Below are 12,696 nucleotides of genomic sequence, written 5' to 3'. Positions count from 1 at the left end.
TAAAATACAAAATAAGTGATTATGAATAAACATTCTTTATGTTTTTATTTGTCGATATTTAACTTGCAGGAAAGTGAACTTTTATCTTACATGTGATAAAATACAAAATAAATGATTATGAATAAATGTTCTTTATGTTTTTATTTGTCAATATTCAACTTGCAAGAATGTGAACTTGATCATAATCTGATCTGATAAAAATACATGATTATGAATAAACATTCTTTATGTTTCTATTTGTCGATAAACAACTCGCAAGAAAGTGAACTTTGATATTAAATGTGATAAAATACAAAATAAATGATTATGAATAAACATTCTTTATGTTTTTATTTGTCGATAAACAACTTGCAAGAAAGTGAACTTTGATCTTAAATGTGATAAAATACAAAATAAATGATTATGAATAAATGCTCTTTATGTTTTTATTTGTCAATATTCAACTTGCAAGAATGTGAACTTGATCTTAAATCTGATAAAAATACAAAATAAATGATTATAAATAAACATTCTTTATGTTTCTATTTGTCGATAAACAACTTGCAAGAAAGTGAACTTTGATATTAAATGTGATAAAATACAAAATAAATGATTATGAATAAACATTCTTTATGTTTTTATTTGTCGGTATTTAACTTGCGGGAAAGTGAACTTTTATCTTACATGTGATAAAATACAAAATAAATGATTATGAATAAATGTTCTTTATGTTTTTATTTGCCGGTATTTAACTTGCAGGAAAGTGAACTTTTATCTTACATGTGATAAAATACAAATTAAATGATTATGAATAAATGTTCTTTATGTTTTTATTTGTCAATATTCAACTTGCTAGAATGTGAACTTTGATATTAAATGTGATAAAATACAAAATAAATGATTATGAATAAACATTCTTTATGTTTTTATTTGTCGGTATTTAACTTGCAGGATAATGAACTTTTATCTTACATGTGATAAAATACAAAATAAATAATTATGAATAAACATTCTTTATGTTTTTATTTGTCGATAAACAACTTGCAAGAAAGCGAACTTTGATCTAAAAAGTGATAAAATACAAAATAAATGATTATGAAAAAACATTCATTATGTTTTTATTTGTCGATAAACAATTTGCAAGAAAGCGAACTTTGATCTAAAAAGTGATAAAATACAAAATAAATGATTATGAATAAATGTTCTTTATGTTCTTATTTGTCAATATTCAACTTGCAAAAATGTGAACTTGATCATAAATCTGATAAAATACAAAATAAATGATTATGAATAAACATTCTTTACGTTTTTATTTTTAATATTCAACTTGCAAGAAAGTGAACCTTGATCTTAAATGTGATAAAATACGAAATAAATGATTATGAATTTATGTTCTTTATGTTTTTATTTTTCAATATTCAACTTGCAAGAATGTGAACTTTGATCATAAATCTGATAATAATACAAAATAAATGATTATGAATAAATGTTCTTTATGTTTTTATTTTTAATATTCAACTCGCAAGAAAGTGAACTTTGACCTTAAATGTGTTAAAATACGAAATAAATGATTATGAATTTATTTTCTTTATGTTTTTATTTGTCGATATTCAACTTGCACGAAAGTGAACTTTTATCTTAAATCTGATAAAATATAAAATAAATGATTATGAATAAATGTTCTTTATGTTTCCAGTTGTCGATAAACAACTTGCAAGAAAGTGAACTTTGATCTTAAATGTGATAAAATACAAAATAAATTATTATGAATAAATGTTCTTTATGTTTTTGTTTGTCAATATTCAACTTGCAAGAATGTGAACTTGATCATAAATCTGATAAAAATACAATTAAATGATTATGAGTAAACATTCTTTATGTTTTTATTTGTCGATATTTAATTGCAAGAAAGTGAACTTGATCATAAATCTGATGAAAATACAAAACAAATGATTATGAATAAACATTATTTATGTTTCTATTTGTCGATAAACAACTTGCAAGAAAGTGAACTTTGATCTTAAATGTGATGAAATACAAAGTAAATGATTATGAATAAACATTCTTTATGCTTTTATTTGTCGATACTCAACTTGCAAGAAAAGGAACTTTGATATTAAATGTGATAAAATACAAAATAAATGATTATGAATAAATGTTCTTTATGTTTTTATTTGTCAATATTCAACTTGCAAGAATGTGAACTTGATCATAATCTGATCTGATAAAAATACATGATTATGAATAAACATTCTTTATGTTTCTATTTGTCGATAAACAACTCGCAAGAAAGTGAACTTTGATATTAAATGTGATAAAATACAAAATAAATGATTATGAATAAACATTCTTTATGTTTTTATTTGTCGATATTTAACTTGCAGGAAAGTGAACTTTTATCTTACATGTGATAAAATACAAAATAAATGATTATGAATAAATGTTCTTTATGTTCTTATTTGTCAATATTCAACTTGCAAAAATGTGAACTTGATCATAAATCTGATAAAATACATAATAAATGATTATGAATAAACATTCTTAATGTTTTTATTTGTCGATAAACAACTTGCAAGAAAGTGAACTTTGATCTTAAATGTGATAAAATATGAAATAAATGATTATGAATAAATGTTCTTTATGTTTTTATTTGTCAATATTCAACTTGCAAGAATGTGAACTTGATCATAAATCTGATAAAATACAAAATAAATGATTATGAATAAACATTCTTTACGTTTTTATTTTTAATATTCAACTTGCAAGAAAGTGAACCTTGATCTTAAATGTGATAAAATACGAAATAAATGATTATGAATTTATGTTCTTTATGTTTTTATTTTTCAATATTCAACTTGCAAGAATGTGAACTTTGATCATAAATCTGATAATAATACAAAATAAATGATTATGAATAAATGTTCTTTATGTTTTTATTTTTAATATTCAACTCGCAAGAAAGTGAACTTTGACCTTAAATATGTTAAAATACGAAATAAATGATTATGAATTTATTTTCTTTATGTTTTTATTTGTCGATATTCAACTTGCACGAAAGTGAACTTTTATCTTAAATCTGATAAAATATAAAATAAATGATTATGAATAAATGTTTTTATGTTTCCAGTTGTCGATAAACAACTTGCAAGAAAGTGAACTTTGATCTTAAATGTGATAAAATACAAAATAAATTATTATGAATAAATGTTCTTTATGTTTTTGTTTGTCAATATTCAACTTGCAAGAATGTGAACTTGATCATAAATCTGATAAAAATACAAATAAATGATTATGAGTAAACATTCTTTATGTTTTTATTTGTCGATATTTAATTGCAAGAAAGTGAACTTGATCATAAATCTGATGAAAATACAAAACAAATGATTATGAATAAACATTATTTATGTTTCTATTTGTCGATAAACAACTTGCAAGAAAGTGAACTTTGATCTTAAATGTGATGAAATACAAAGTAAATGATTATGAATAAACATTCTTTATGCTTTTATTTGTCGATACTCAACTTGCAAGAAAAGGAACTTTGATATTAAATGTGTTAAAATACAAAATAAATGATTATGAATAAATGTTCTTTATGTTTTTATTTGTCAATATTCAACTTGCAAGAATGTGAACTTGATCATAATCTGATCTGATAAAAATACATGATTATGAATAAACATTCTTTATGTTTCTATTTGTCGATAAACAACTCGCAAGAAAGTGAACTTTGATATTAAATGTGATAAAATACAAAATAAATGATTATGAATAAACATTCTTTATGTTTTTATTTGTCGATATTTAACTTGCAGGAAAGTGAACTTTTATCTTACATGTGATAAAATACAAAATAAATGATTATGAATAAATGTTCTTTATGTTTTTATTTGTCAATATTCAACTTGCAAGAATGTGAACTTGATCATAATCTGATCTGATAAAAATACATGATTATGAATAAACATTCTTTATGTTTCTATTTGTCGATAAACAACTCGCAAGAAAGTGAACTTTGATATTAAATGTGATAAAATACAAAATAAATGATTATGAATAAACATTCTTTATATTTTTATTTGTCAATATTCAACTTGCTAGAATGTGAACTTTGATATTAAATGTGATAAAATACAAAATAAATGATTATGAATAAACATTCTTTATGTTTTTATTTGTCGGTATTTAACTTGCAGGATAATGAACTTTTATCTTACATGTGATAAAATACAAAATAAATAATTATGAATAAACATTCTTTATGTTTCTATTTGTCGATATTTAACTTGCAAGATAGTGAACTTTGATCTTAAATGTGATAAAATACAAAATAAATGATTATGAATAAACATTCATTATGTTTTTATTTGTCGATAAACAACTTGCAAGAAAGCGAACTTTGATCTTAAAAGTGATAAAATACAAAATAAATGATTACGAATAAATGTTCTTTATGTTTTTATTTGTCAATATTCAACTTGCAAGAATGTGAACTTGATCATAAATCTGATAAAATACAAAATAAATGATTATGAATAAACATTCTTTACGTTTTCATTTTTAATATTCAACTTGCAAGAAAGTGAACTTTGATCTTAAATGTGATAAAATACAAAATAAATGATTATGAATAAATGTTCTTTATGTTTTTATTTGTCAATATTCAACTTGCAAGAATGTGAACTTTGATCATAAATCTGATAAAATACATAATAAATGAGTATGAATAAACATTCTTAATGGTTTTATTTGTCGATAAACAATTTGCAAGAAAGTGAACTTTGATCTTAAATGTGATAAAATATGAAATAAATGATTATGAATAAATGTTCTTTATGTTTTTATTTGTCAATATTCAACTTGCAAGAATGTGAACTTGATCATAAATCTGATAAAATACAAAATAAATGATTATGAATTAACATTCTTTACGTTTTTATTTTGAATATTCAACTTGCAAGAAAGTGAACTTTGATCTTAAATGTGATAAAATACGAAATAAATGATTATGAATTTATGTTCTTTATGTTTTTATTTGTCAATATTCAACTTGCAAGAATGTGAACTTTGATCATAAATCTGATAAAAATACAAAATAAATGATTATGAATAAATGTTCTTTATGTTTTTATCTTTAATATTCAACTCGCAAGAAAGTGAACTTTGACCTGAAATGTGTTAAAATACGAAATAAATGATTATGCATTTATTTTCTTTATGTTTTTATTTGTCGATATTCAACTTGCACGAAAGTGAACTTTTATCTTAAATCTGATAAAATATAAAATAAATGATTATGCATTTATTTTCTTTATGTTTTTATTTGTCGATATTCAACTTGCACGAAAGTGAACTTTTATCTTAAATCTGATAAAATATAAAATAAATGATTATGAATAAATGTTCTTTATGTTTCTATTTGTCGATAAACAACTTGCAAGAAAGTGAACCTTGATCTTAAATGTGATACAATACGAAATAAATGATTATGAATTTATGTTCTTTATGTTTTTATTTTTCAATATTCAACTTGCAAGAATGTGAACTTTGATCATAAATCTGATAATAATACAAAATAAATGATTATGAATAAATGTTCTTTATGTTTTTATTTTTAATATTCAACTCGCAAGAAAGTGAACTTTGACCTTAAATGTGTTAAAATACGAAATAAATGATTATGAATTTATTTTCTTTATGTTTTTATTTGTCGATATTCAACTTGCACGAAAGTGAACTTTTATCTTAAATCTGATAAAATATAAAATAAATGATTATGAATAAATGTTCTTTATGTTTCCAGTTGTCGATAAACAACTTGCAAGAAAGTGAACTTTGATCTTAAATGTGATAAAATACAAAATAAATTATTATGAATAAATGTTCTTTAGGTTTTTGTTTGTCAATATTCAACTTGCAAGAATGTGAACTTGATCATAAATCTGATAAAAATACAAATAAATGATTATGAGTAAACATTCTTTATGTTTTTATTTGTCGATATAATTGCAAGATTGTCTTGTTATAATTGCAAGAAAGTGAACTTGATCATAAATCTGATGAAAATACAAAACAAATGATTATGAATAAACATTATTTATGTTTCTATTTGTCGATAAACAACTTGCAAGAAAGTGAACTTTGATCTTAAATGTGATGAAATACAAAGTAAATGATTATGAATAAACATTCTTTATGCTTTTATTTGTCGATACTCAACTTGCAAGAAAAGGAACTTTGATATTAAATGTGATAAAATACAAAATAAATGATTATGAATAAATGTTCTTTATGTTTTTATTTGTCAATATTCAACTTGCAAGAATGTGAACTTGATCATAATCTGATCTGATAAAAATACATGATTATGAATAAACATTCTTTATGTTTCTATTTGTCGATAAACAACTCGCAAGAAAGTGAACTTTGATATTAAATGTGATAAAATACAAAATAAATGATTATGAATAAACATTCTTTATGTTTTTATTTGTCGATATTTAACTTGCAGGAAAGTGAACTTTTATCTTACATGTGATAAAATACAAAATAAATGATTATGAATAAATGTTCTATATGTTTTTATTTGTCAATATTCAACTTGCAAGAATGTGAACTTGATCATAATCTGATCTGATAAAAATACATGATTATGAATAAACATTCTTTATGTTTCTATTTGTCGATATTTAACTTGCAAGAAAGTGAACTTGATAATAAATCTGATAAATATACAAAATAAATGATTATGAATAAACATTCTTTATGTTTCTATTTGTCGATAAACAACTTGCAAGAAAGTGAACTTTGATCTTAAATGTGATAAAATACAAAATAAATGATTATGAATAAATGCTCTTTATGTTTTTATTTGTCAATATTCAACTTGCAAGAATGTGAACTTGATCTTAAATCTGATAAAAATACAAAATAAATGATTATAAATAAACATTCTTTATGTTTCTATTTGTCGATAAACAACTTGCAAGAAAGTGAACTTTGATATTAAATGTGATAAAATACAAAATAAATGATTATGAATAAACATTCTTTATGTTTTTATTTGTCGGTATTTAACTTGCGGGAAAGTGAACTTTTATCTTACATGTGATAAAATACAAAATAAATGATTATGAATAAATGTTCTTTATGTTTTTATTTGCCGGTATTTAAGGGGGATGGGGTCATATGTAGAAGTTCACGCAAGTGAGGAAAGTTTCTGATTGCCATTCACTTGGGAGTGGCCAGGAACGATTCTTTTGCATATGACTCAAGCAGCTCACGACTTCCGGTTTTAGACCAAGTATCCCCTGGGTAGCTAACAGACATCCGTTTGGAGGCGAGCTAAAGTGAGAAGGCGAAGCCCGCTTGTGCGGTTGTGCGTAGGGCTTGGGACCCACCACATAAAAAAAATCTCCCCAATGAAAACAAACACCGAGCCTCGGATGAGAAACCCCCCTTTTGATGACGACCCCTGCAAACGTACTAAGGATCATGATTTGAGGGCATGCACCTGGAATGTCCGGACTCTTAATTGGGAAGGTGCCTCTGCCCAGCTGGTTGATGTCCTCATACAACTAAAGGCTGACATCACCGCCGTCCAAGAAGTGCGATGGACGGGACAAGGACGGAAGAAGGTGGGTCCTTGTGACATCTACTACAGCGGCCATATAAAGGAGCGCAAATTTGGTGTTGGATTTGTGGTGGGAGAGAGACTCCGTCGCCGAGTCCTGGCATTCACCCCGGTGGATGAACGTCTAGCCACAATCCGCATAAAAGCGAGGTTCTTCAACATATCGCTGATTTGCGCCCACGCCCCAACGGAAGAGAAGGACGATGTGACCAAAGACGCTTTCTATGAGCGCCTAGAACGCACCTATGAGCGCTGCCCCCGCCACGATGTCAAAATCGTGCTTGGCGATTTTAACGCCAGGGTGGGTAAAGAAGGTGTCTTTGGCACAACAGTCGGAAAATTCAGCCTCCATGACGAAACATCGCCAAACGGCCTGAGGCTGATCGACTTCGCTGGGGCCCGAAATATGGTTGTCTGTAGTACCAGATTCCAGCATAAAAAAATTCATCAAGCAACGTGGCTGTCCCCTGATCGAAACACGCGCAACCAAATCGATCACGTTGTGATAGACGGAAGACATGTCTCCAGTGTTTTAGACGTGCGTACGCTCCGAGGACCAAACATTGACTCGGACCATTATCTAGTAGCAGCAAAGATACGCACTCGCCTCTGTGCAGCAAAGAACGCCCGTCAACAAACACAAGGAAGGTTCGCCGTCGAAAAGCTGCAATCACAACCGACAGCCGAACGATTTTCTACTCGACTTGCACTCCTGCTCTCTGAGAGCACTCATCAGCATCTCGATATAAGGGAGCTGTGGAACGGCATCTCAAACTCATTGCATACCGCTGCAGCCGAAACAATTGGTCTACGGCAACGCCAAAAAACCAGTTGGTACGATGAGAATTGTCGTTCCGCAGTGGAGAGAAAACAGACTGCCTACCTCGCAACGTTGCGATCGACCACAACACGTTCGGGGTGGGATAGATATCGAGAACTGAAGAGGGAAGCGAGACGCATTTGCAGACGTAAAAAGAAAGAGGCCGAAATGCGTGAGTATGAAAAGCTTGAAAAGCTGGCCGACATGGGTAATGCTCGAAAATTTTATGAAAAGATGAGGCGATTAACAGAAGGTTTCAAGACCGGAGCATTATCATGTAGGGACCGAGAAGGTAATCTGGTAACGGATGTCCAGAGCACACTGGGATTATGGAGGGATCACTTCTCCGACCTGCTCAATGGCAGTGAAAGTACAACACCAGGAGATGGCGAACCCGATTCCCCAATCGATGACGATGGAATAGATGTTCCATTACCCGACCATGAAGAAATTCGAATAGCAATTACCCGCTTGAAGAACAACAAAGCGGCGGGGGCCGATGGATTACCGGCCGAGCTATTCAAATACGGCGGCGAAGAACTGATAAGGTGCATGCATCAGCTTCTTTGTAGAATATGGTCGGAAGAAAGCATGCCTGACGATTGGAATCTTAGTGTGCTCTGCCCAATCCATAAGAAGGGAGACCCCACAATCTGCGCCAACTACCGTGGTATAAGTCTCCTCAATATCGCATATAAGGTTTTGTCGAGCGTATTGTGTGAAAGACTAAAGCCCACCGTCAACGAACTGATTGGACCTTATCAGTGTGGCTTTAGACCTGGAAAATCTACAATGGACCAGATATTCACCATGCGCCAAATCTTGGAAAAGACCCGAGAGAGAAGAATCGATACCCACCATCTTTTTATCGATTTTAAAGCTGCCTTCGATAGCACGAAAAGGAGCTGCCTTTATGCCGCGATGTCTGAATTTGGTATCCCTGCAAAACTAATACGGCTATGTAAGCTGACGTTGAGCAACACCAAAAGCTCCGTCAGGATCGGGAAGGACCTCTCCGAGCCGTTCGATACCAAACGAGGCTTCAGACAGGGTGACTCACTATCGTGCGACTTCTTCAATCTATTGCTGGAAAAAATAATACGAGCTGCAGAACTAAATAGAGAGGGTACAATCTTCTACAAGAGTGTACAGCTCCTGGCGTATGCCGATGATATTGATATCATCGGAAGCAACAACCGCGCCGTTTGTTCTGCGTTTTCCAGACTAGATAAAGAAGCGAAGCGTATGGGTCTGGTGGTGAATGAGGACAAGACGAAATATCTCCTGTCATCAAACAAACAGTCGGCGCACTCGCGTCTTGGCTCCCACGTCACTGTTGACAGTCATAACTTTGAAGTTGTAGATAATTTCGTTTATCTGGGAACCAGCATTAACAACACCAACAATGTCAGCCTTGAAATCCAACGCAGAATCACTCTTGCCAACAGGTGCTACTTTGGACTGAGTAGGCAATTGAAAAGTAAAGTCCTCTCTCGACGAACCAAAATCAAACTCTATAAGTCGCTCATTATTCCCGTCCTGATGTATGGCGCTGAAGCGTGGACGATGACAACATCCGATGAGACGACTCTTGGGGTTTTCGAGAGAAAGGTTTTGCGCAAGATTTTTGGTCCTCTAAACATTGGCAACGGCGAATACCGCAGGCGATGGAACGATGAGCTGTACGATTTATACGACGACATTGACATAGTTCAGCGAATAAAAAGACAGCGGCTACGCTGGCTAGGTCATGTTGTACGGAAGGAAGAAAACACTCCAGCTCTGAAAGTATTCGATGCAGTACCCGCTGGAGGAAGCCGCGGAAGAGGACGACCTCCACTCCGGTGGAAAGACCAAGTGCAAAGTGACCTGGCTTCACTTGGCGTTTCCAATTGGCGCCAAAAAGCAAAAAGGAGGAATGAGTGGCGCGCTCTGGTGGATTCGGCTATAATCGCTTAAAGCGGTTCCTACGCCAAATATATATATATATATTTAACTTGCAGGAAAGTGAACTTTTATCTTACATGTGATAAAATACAAATTAAATGATTATGAATAAATGTTCTTTATGTTTTTATTTGTCAATATTCAACTTACTAGAATGTGAACTTTGATATTAAATGTGATAAAATACAAAATAAATGATTATGAATAAACATTCTTTATGTTTTTATTTGTCGGTATTTAACTTGCAGGATAATGAACTTTTATCTTACATGTGATAAAATACAAAATAAATAATTATGAATAAACATTCTTTATGTTTCTATTTGTCGATATTTAACTTGCAAGATAGTGAACTTTGATTTTAATGTGATAAAATACAAAATAAATGATTATGAATAAACATTCATTATGTTTTTATTTGTCGATAAACAACTTGCAAGAAAGCGAACTTTGATCTTAAAAGTGATAAAATACAAAATAAATGATTACGAATAAATGTTCTTTATGTTTTTATTTGTCAATATTCAACTTGCAAGAATGTGAACTTGATCATAATCTGATCTGATAAAAATACATGATTATGAATAAACATTCTTTATGTTTCTATTTGTCGATAAACAACTTGCAAGAAAGTGAACTTTGATCTTAAATGTGATAAAATACAAAATAAATGATTATGAATAAATGTTCTTTATGTTTTTGTTTGTCAATATTCAACTTGCAAGAATGTGAACTTGATCATATATCTGATAAAAATACAAAATAAATCATTATGAGTAAACATTCTTTATCTTTTTATTTGTCGATATTTAACTTGCAAGAATGTGAACTTGATTATAAATCTGATGAAAATACAAAATAAATGATTATGAATAAACATTCTTTATGTTTCTATTTGTCGATAAACAACTTGCAAGAAAGTGAACTTTGATCTTAAATGTGATAAAATATTAAATAAATGATTATGAATTTATGTTCTTTATGTTTTTATTTTTCAATATTCAACTTGCAAGAATGTGAACTTTGATCATAAATCTGATAATAATACAAAATAAATGATTATGAATAAATGTTCTTTATGTTTTTATTTTTAATATTCAACTCGCAAGAAAGTGAACTTTGACCTTAAATGTGTTAAAATACGAAATAAATGATTATGAATTTATTTTCTTTATGTTTTTATTTGTCGATATTCAACTTGCACGAAAGTGAACTTTTATCTTAAATCTGATAAAATATAAAATAAATGATTATGAATAAATGTTCTTTATGTTTCCAGTTGTCGATAAACAACTTGCAAGAAAGTGAACTTTGATCTTAAATGTGATAAAATACAAAATAAATTATTATGAATAAATGTTCTTTATGTTTTTGTTTGTCAATATTCAACTTGCAAGAATGTGAACTTGATCATAAATCTGATAAAAATACAAATAAATGATTATGAGTAAACATTCTTTATGTTTTTATTTGTCGATATTTAATTGCAAGAAAGTGAACTTGATCATAAATCTGATGAAAATACAAAACAAATGATTATGAATAAACATTATTTATGTTTCTATTTGTCGATAAACAACTTGCAAGAAAGTGAACTTTGATCTTAAATGTGATGAAATGCAAAGTAAATGATTATGAATAAACATTCTTTATGCTTTTATTTGTCGATACTCAACTTGCAAGAAAAGGAACTTTGATATTAAATGTGATAAAATATAAAATAAATGATTATGAATAAATGTTCTTTATGTTTTTATTTGTCAATATTCAACTTGCAAGAATGTGAACTTGATCATAATCTGATCTGATAAAAATACATGATTATGAATAAACATTCTTTATGTTTCTATTTGTCGATAAACAACTCGCAAGAAAGTGAACTTTGATATTAAATGTGATAAAATACAAAATAAATGATTATGAATAAACATTCTTTATGTTTTTATTTGTCGATATTTAACTTGCAGGAAAGTGAACTTTTATCTTACATGTGATAAAATACAAAATAAATGATTATGAATAAATGTTCTTTATGTTTTTATTTGTCAATATTCAACTTGCAAGAATGTGAACTTGATCATAATCTGATCTGATAAAAATACATGATTCTGAATAAACATTCTTTATGTTTCTATTTGTCGATAAACAACTCGCAAGAAAGTGAACTTTGATATTAAATGTGATAAAATACAAAATAAATGATTATGAATAAACATTCTTTATGTTTTTATTTGTCGATAAACAACTTGCAAGAAAGTGAACTTTGATCTTAAATGTGATAAAATACAAAATAAATGATTATGAATAAATGTTCTTT

Source organism: Zeugodacus cucurbitae, chromosome 5 (assembly GCF_028554725.1).
Source record: "Zeugodacus cucurbitae isolate PBARC_wt_2022May chromosome 5, idZeuCucr1.2, whole genome shotgun sequence".
Classification (NCBI taxonomy): domain Eukaryota; kingdom Metazoa; phylum Arthropoda; class Insecta; order Diptera; family Tephritidae; genus Zeugodacus; species Zeugodacus cucurbitae.
This window is presented reverse-complemented; position numbering follows the sequence as displayed.